At 43.2% G+C, this 8,302-nt stretch overlaps 1 non-coding gene across 1 annotated transcript; it reads left to right on the forward strand.

The window, feature by feature from the left end:
* The first annotated feature begins 288 nt into the window (after positions 1–288).
* Positions 289–361, forward strand: Trnaf-gaa. Its single transcript has one exon. It is a non-coding gene; the product is annotated as a tRNA-Phe (tRNA).
* Positions 362–8,302: the final 7,941 nt, after the last annotated feature.

Consider the following 8,302-nt stretch of genomic DNA (forward strand, 5'->3'; position numbering starts at 1 on the left):
AACTTAAAAGACTCAATGATTAATAATGCAATTAAATGCAAAGGTGCAAGCGAGCTGGACAAGAGTTACGAAAATAATCCCTTGAGAGGGGGAACAAGAGGGACAAAGGACAAACACAAATCTCAAGACACAGCTAGGCGACTGGTAAGCGACCAAAAAAAATCCGCCTGGTGCGGGTATCGAACCCGGGACCATCTCCATTTCCAGTGGAGCGCTCTACCAAGTGAGCTAACCAGGGTTTAGACGTCAGTAGAGCAAACAGATTTTATCAGCGGCCACCAGTCTAACCCCTGGTTAGCTCAGTTGGTAGAGCGCTCCACTGAAAATGGAGAGGTCCCGGGTTCGATACCCGAACCAGGCGGATTGTTTCGGTCACTCACCAGTCGCCTAGCTGTATTTGGATATTTGTGTTTGTCCTTTGTCTCTCTTATTCTTCCTCTGCAGGGATTATTTTCGTCATAAAAAGACTCAATCTTCATAAAAAAAAACTGACTGCATTTTTTATTATTCCGCCAAACGCTTTTAAATGCGGCAGCTTTATAGGGTGGGTGGTGCTCTTGGTTTGGGTGGTTGCCCAGGGAGGGTTTTCTTTCTAAACAGATTACGTCACACCACTGCCTCTTTGTGACACTGCGCGCGCTTGCCCTCAGCATGCTGCCCGGATACAAAGTCTTTGCGCTGAATATTCTAGGTAACCAAGAGAGAGGATGCACCCTTCTCTGCCTTTTTCGCTCCTCCTCGTTCCGGGCGCCCTTTCTGCACCACCTGTATTTGCTCCCCCCTTCCTTCCTCTCCGCTCCGCGCGCTTTTTCGCACCACCTGCTTCTGCTCCTCCCGTTCCTGCAGGTTCGTAGCTCAGTCGGCAGCGCACTCGGCTTCCACGCCGGTGACCGGGCTTCAATCTGTAACATCGGTTGGTGTTTTTTTTTTTTTTTTATTGTTTAGCGGCTACGGACTGACCGACCTACTCATTTCGTGCTTACGGGGCTCCTGAGGTTGGTTGGATTTATAATTTAAAAATTCAAAGCTTCAAAAACGTACACACGCTCGATGCCCGCACCTGCTATTTCTGTAGTCACTGACTTAATATATTCACGTTTTTAGCTCTATGATTCGTTCTTCGTCCTTCTTATTGGCTGAGGAGAGATGATAAAATGCCCTGGACGTACCATGCCCTATGCTTCTTAAACCTTTAGTGACTCTATCTCATGCTAACATGCAAGGTCGAAATCGACAATCTTCGAGGAACATCTAGAACAAGAAGGTCAGATCGCTCTGCTCACTCCTTCAGAGAAACTTCGCTCGCAGTCCCATTTCTGCGAGGGACGGCGTACGTAGTGCCATAACGAAGCGAAGTCAATTGGACCTGGGCAGCAGCGCCGAACTTGCATCCAACTGGTTCCACCCGAAACCGGTACGCCGTGCCACGCACGTAGTACCAGCCTCCCCACACACTGTTTGCCTGCGTCTGTGGATCCGGCACAAATTCTAAGCGGCCCCCGAAAGAGCAAACAGTCCTGCCCGCTCGAGTGCTCAGAGTCGTTCCTCAGCGTGAAATGTGCGTGGAGCGTGTGGTACGTCCAAAGCCGCTTAGCTTATTTTGGTTGTTTATTTTATTTTGAGCTCGGGTGTTTTCTTTCTGAAGGCGATAAGCCGGATGTCCCAATATTGATAAAAAGACTGGGTCAGCTGCGCTTACATAAAGAGGGCCTTTTATATACTATAAAAGAAGACAAGTCTTAAAAAAAAACTGCGGGTTTTTTTTTGTGGAAAGAACAACCTGCCGATAACAACGAGGCCTCTTGCAGTATTTCATGGCCTCAGAAACGTGTAAAACGGAAATAATATTATTCATATTGATGCGATTGCATACTATATTTGTACGACAGTTGACATAGTTTAGAAAACCTCGTCAAGTCTGTAAGTCTTATTTAGTTACGTATAACAAAGGTACTGCGAGGTATAAAAAGTAAAAACAAACGTTAAAGAACAAGCATGAACATCTACAAATCTTTTTTCACAGAGGCAACTAACAAATCAAGAGATCAGTTAGTGCCGATTGCATTCGTTGCTTAAAAAATTGTGTGAATGTCCATTCTTGTATTTTGTGTTCTCTTTTAAATGTATTTTTTTTTTATTCCCAGTAGTATTTTCTCGATGTGTAACTGAATGTGTTACGAATGTATGTCAAGACGTAGCTATAAGCTGAATGCATTGATCAGCGTAAGAGATGGAATCTTGTTCCTCGCATCACGATCGATTTTGGAAGTCTTGCTGCGTGCGGTCACGAGAACGACGTACTGCCTTGTTGCTCCGAAAAAGTTTACGCAGACGACCGATGATTGTTTTAAGAATATGCATATCTATCAAGCTGTGTTGTTCTCGCAAGACAGGTTTCTTCAGTGCGCAAACAGCAGCAAACGTACACTTGTTCGTACACAACTTATAAACGATCTTCAATTAACACGAAAGAACACTGCTGCAATGCCGTTTTGTGCCGCTCCTTTTATGGAGTTTCTTTTTCTCGGAGATGCGTTCATGATAAAGTGCGTATGAAAATGTCAAAAGGTATTTTAATCCTGTCTCCAATGATTGACATAGAAGCGAAGACAAGGAACGTTCGTATTTTTAATTAACCGAGTAAACTATATACGCAGTAGCCACCGACACCTGAAGAAACGCAAGGCTTATTACGTTCTTACTTCTTGGCGTGAGATTTGTTCCTGCGTGTTCTTATTGGCTCCGCAATATCGTTGTTTAGGGAGCGATAATTCAGTTGATTATGAGGAGCGCAATTTTGTCTGCTTCTTGCAAAGGAGTTGCGAGGATGTCAGAACGACGAGCTCTTATTGGCTGACTGAAAAAAAAAAAATAGTGGGTAGACCTCAAGGCATCTGGTAGTGAGGTCCACCCACTATTCTTTCAATCAAAACCAATCAGAGGTCGGCGTCCTTCTGACGTCACTGCAACTCCTGAGAGACGAAGCAGACGACTCGCACTCCGCATCGAAGCTGCATAGACCAACACACCGTTTACGAGACGAGTCGGCGTTGGCCCACACCAGATGTGTGCAGTGCGCGTGCGCGGAAACCTCCGCGAAGGGAATTGTGTGCGCATGCGCAGCATCGACAGCAGCGCCACCGCAGTGCCGTGACGTCGGAGTGTTTAGTCGACGGACACGATCGCAGCAAAACTGTTCCACACTGCGAATGTGAAAAAAAAAAAAAAAAAAAAACACGAGTAGGGCTGCGAGGCACAACTCGTCCTGCCCCAGCCTCAATATTTTCGGTCGATTTTCATTCTCATGTTTCGCCATACGGGAGGGAGGCACAGGCGGCGCCCGTGTAAAGCGGAACTCCCCATTCCCACGGACGAGCGTCGACGTTTCCAGTCCGCGGCCATTTTCCTCGTTCCACTCAATCTTTCCCATCGGAGACATTAAACACCGCTGCAGCCTTATGCAAATGAACATTCCGCCGAACGGCGTGGCTCGAGAAGAGTTCACTCAAACGAGGCAAGTCCACCGCTAACTAATGATGTTGCCGAAATAGCTTATATAAAAAATAAACACCAAGCAGCTGAGAGACACGTTCGTGATCAGTTACGCTGAAGTTTCGAACCCCCGCGATGCTTTCCAGAAGAACCGACTGCCCCCTTGAGACTGTACATGCGTGAATATCTGCGGCGACGATAAATTACTATACCGCAAAGTGCTTCAAGTTACTTTTTTCTTTTCTTTTTTTTTCCACAACACCAACGTTGTATGCGGGACGCTACTGTTAAAATAAATTTGTGCAAAAACGGGTGTTAAGCAATAACTGATTTATTATTTTTGTATTTTTTTCCCTTCGTGTGACGAAACGTATACTGTACGAGATCAATAAAGCAATGGGTTTCAAGATAGGCATGCTGTTTGCTCGAAAGTTCATGCTTGTTCTTGGGAGGAGTCTCGTGTAGTAGACAGTTATATACTTTTTTTATCCCTTTTTTTTTTGTTCAGCTAACCATATGAACGTCAGTCATTAATATTTCGACTTTACTGACTGTGTTCCAACATAAAAAAAATATAGCGAATAAAATCATTACCGCACAAGCCGTGCAATGAATATAGTACGGGGAGGTTTACGTGGAGATTACAAATCGGTTCCACTTTTAAATGATTTTTAGTGTATCGAATTTCATCATGAGTAACTAAAATCGATAATTTATGTTTCTGCGTAATGGGAATAATATTTCAGTTACTTATAAATGTTGTATCAACACCGTCTCATTAACCTTCGTGATTACTAGGATAGGACGGGCCTATATATATATATTTTTAGGAACAATTCAGATAAATAGTTGTAAGCATATATACTGCTACATCCTGGTGCGCACATGAATTATGGCATGGCTTTCTCTATACTCACAAAGCCTGGCATTTCGATGACGTAGCCATAGAGTGCCCGGTCGCAGATTTGGAGCGCGAGGATCTCGTAGCACAAAGCATTTCCCGGGGAGCCTGTAGTCAGCGCACAGCTTTTTCAGCGGCGAGGACCCGAAACATGGTTTTCATACCCGACGAGAAAAGAAGCTGTAGCCCGAGGAACGCGAGAAGCACGAGCGGACATTCCATCGCTGGGGACAGGTGTTTTTCGGCTTCTCGCCGCAGCGGGGCGCCCGTTACATCCCTCTTGACTGCCGCTCCACCTTTTCACTTTTGGCGGCCCCGTCTACTGGCGATCTGCCAGGCTTTTTCAGTATACAAGAGGCTATGAATACTGACTTGTCATGTTCACCAATGCTTTTTTACTCGAGGCTTACATAATCAATGCAAAACGACAGCTGTCATCCGATGAGTTCCACAAAACTGTTCCGTATTTTTCCAGTCAGCGTTGTGCCCCTCGGTGCTTTATTCGAGATTCTAAGTGGGTCATTTAGAGTTTCCTATATAGGTTGACCTCACAACACATATCTTGTCTTCTTTGTTCGTCTTTTACCTGCTCTGAACCTTTTTTTTTTTTTTTTTTGATTATACGTTGATTAACCAGGTTGCGTGCAAAAGTTTCATGAATAGACCTGAATAGACCTCCAACATTAACCAAACCCTGCCGCCAGTTCTTTTTGTTTTGTTTTTCTTTTTTTGCACGTCGGCGTTTTTTTTTTCGTTTTTTTTTTTTACATTTTCTTTATCTTTGCAGTGGTAATAAACTCGATATTTCATGGCGTCACTAGTATCATGAAACTTTACGGCTGGATGCATCAGGCAGACTAGTCGTTTTTTGGATGCTAGAGCCATCTCTTAATATTATTTTGCATAATTGACGGGCTCACCAAATGGCCTCAATGAGACGCAACACGTAAAGGGCAACCTGAGTGCTGTTGCACTAATTAAGTAGCTGATCTTATTCACGTTGATTATTCAAAAATCTCAGAGCAGTGCTTGCAATGTGATCTCTGAGTTGGAGAATTGTTTTTTACTCTCTTCACTGGGCCACGTTTCAGAGTAACTATAGAAGGCTATTCCAATTACTGTAATCTGTTGTTTTGTAACTAAATGATTGCCATCTTAAAACGAAATGTCTGTAACTGTAATCAAAGTAACAATGCAGTCATTTTAAGTTTGGCTCGGATAATTTTTTTTTTCTTTTTTTAGAGACACGTTTAAGTCAATACGATGCCAAGTACAACTGGATGAAGGACAGATGAAACTACCTTTCAATTTCACCGTCATTTTAATTAGTTGAAGATTATTTCGTCTGTATCGTCTTTTATGTTATTGGCTTTCAGATTATAATGTACACCAATCCGCTTACAAATAACCAACAGGTAAATATAAACAGAAGGTTAGAACGCAAACAAGCTGGTGGTAGTTGAACATAATAAAAAAAGCACCCCAAAACTGGGAAAAAGAAAGAACCTGTGCTTGTCCGTCCTTCTTTTTTCTTTTGAGAGAGAAAAAAAAACAATGTCAGATAGACACTACAAAACAACATATAGAGGACTTCAATTATGTGCACTTTACTTGTTTTCACCTCGAAGCAAAACTAAATTTTGTAAATAGTTTACACGATGCGCGACATAGTTCTTAGGAGTGTGTGCTGTACAAAATAAGGTTTATTTTGCTTGTTTAAAACGCGTACGGTTCAAAAACACCATATAACTTATCTCAAATGCGTATACAATTACCTTTATTAATTACATAAAGAGAGATATCAATTACACCTCCATTCTTAATACGGTTTATGAGCTGAAAAGCCGTTTCATCCAAGTGCGTCAAAAGAACGAGGTTGAACAAATTTCCTTTCCGTAGCTCAAAACCAAAACAGCACTTCAGAAATGCAAAATTTTACCCCATTCACGTCACAATATGTTGTGAGCGATAGCAGCTTGTTTAGTTAATTTTTTTAGGAGTACGGCAGCAGTAATGGATTAGGTGTTACATTCGAAAGGGTATAACTCTGACCTTAACTGCCACCTCGTTACTTTCCAAGAGTAACTTTTACAGCTCCGGTGCAATTACTTCCCATTGGGAGAGAATGCTGACATTAAAAGTGCCGTGCATTGAACGTAGCAGAGCTAACACATCCGGCTCCTTCTTTTATTGCAATGTTAACTCCTCTTCGAAGATATGTATACTGCGGACACTGTTAGCGCGAACACAAAACCGGCACTTTTTTTATTTTACTTCGAATTAGTATTGACGGGCATCAAATTTTACTACTTAGATTTTTGCCCCAAACAGGCACAGCTTTGATGACAGTACATCGAGTCTAAAAAAAAAAAAAACAGAAAAAAAGCAGCGATCGTTAGTTCGCGCTAACAGTGTCGTCTAGTGTACATAGCGTGACACTGTTCGCGCGAAGAAGCGATTGCCGGTTTAATTTTTCGTCAAAACTGTTAGTGTAATGGAAGGTGCTGATTTCAGGCTATAACCTAAGCTGTGAAGTTTGGTGCCCTCCAATACCCTTTAGAAATAAAAGGCTAAAAAGCGGCGGTGGCCTGTGCGTTATAACAATAAAGCGCAGGGTAAAAGGCGTACTGCCCTAACGGTGCCCCCCCCCCCCCCCCCCTCAGTAGAGCAGCACAAAGTAAAGATATCAAAAGTATAATAAAAACCAAAACATTCACCAGCAGGAATGTTGGATAGATAAATGTCATTCTATATTGACATATCGAACTAATGCAATCGATACAAATATAAACATTAAAGTTGACCTATCAAGACACAAAATAACATATAGCACGCATATTTTTTTTATTTCTTCGTATACAAGCAAAACACAAATAATAACTAAATTAACAACCCGTGCCAAAACAATGTGCACAATGTCGGCCAACGCATGAATGGCAAAAACATTTTAAAAATAATTACAGCAAGTTACATTGGTGCTGCGAGCGAGTTGAACATGAATACTTAAAATCGAAAGAATAAAACACGGAGGAGAAGCAGTGGTTGCCCTGTGCTTGTCCTCCGTGTTTTATTCTTTCGATATTAAGTTTACATTGGTGGATTCTTTAGAAATGCGTTTGCTTAAGAAACGTCGCCCCCCTTTGGAAATTGAAGCCTTCACTTTTCTCTTTTGACTTTCTCTTTTACATCCTCTATTTTTTGCGGTCTCTTTTTGGCCTCGTTACGGTGTCAGTGTTTGCATTTCCCAAAAAAGGACGTGTGTGGCGTTTCCCAACAGTCATGCTAACGCTTTCTTTAAAAATCCACCAATGGATCTTCCTGTATATTTTTTTTACTCCTTTTTGTACTCTGCCTGTCAGAGTACGTCGACGCCCTTGGATACGGTCATCTATATCACTCGTGGAAAGAACCACATCTATACCGCTCGTGGAAGAAACCGCATCCATATCCCTCATGAAGGGAACCGCATCCATCGTTTTAATTACACACGCGTATTACAGCTCATGCACCGCTGCTACGGGAATCCAGAGTGAAGAACAACCAGCGACGGCAGAGCGGCAACTGGGCACGCCAGTATTCCACCACGCCGCGGCGCCTCCTCCTCTCTGGCTCCTCGCCTGCAACGCTCCTTTGACGAAAACGAAAACGCTAGTTTCGACAAAAAACCGGCGGTGTCTGTCGGTTTGTCAGCGCCGAGGAGAGAGGTAGAGGTTGACGCGGGCTAACGTCAGCGCTTCGGAGCAATAAAAGCGGCGCACGCGTCACCCTCTCTCCCTTTTTCTCCCTCTCTCCCCGGCGCTGACAAACAAAAGACACCGCCGGGATTTCGTCAAAATGGGCGTTCTAGTGCTAGCGTGTTAGAAACGGTGAAACACGTCCAGCCTTCAAGGTTTGTTTAAACAAGTCGTC

Source organism: Ixodes scapularis, unplaced genomic scaffold (assembly GCF_016920785.2).
Source record: "Ixodes scapularis isolate PalLabHiFi unplaced genomic scaffold, ASM1692078v2 PGA_scaffold3__209_contigs__length_174095766, whole genome shotgun sequence".
Lineage (NCBI taxonomy): Eukaryota > Metazoa > Arthropoda > Arachnida > Ixodida > Ixodidae > Ixodes > Ixodes scapularis.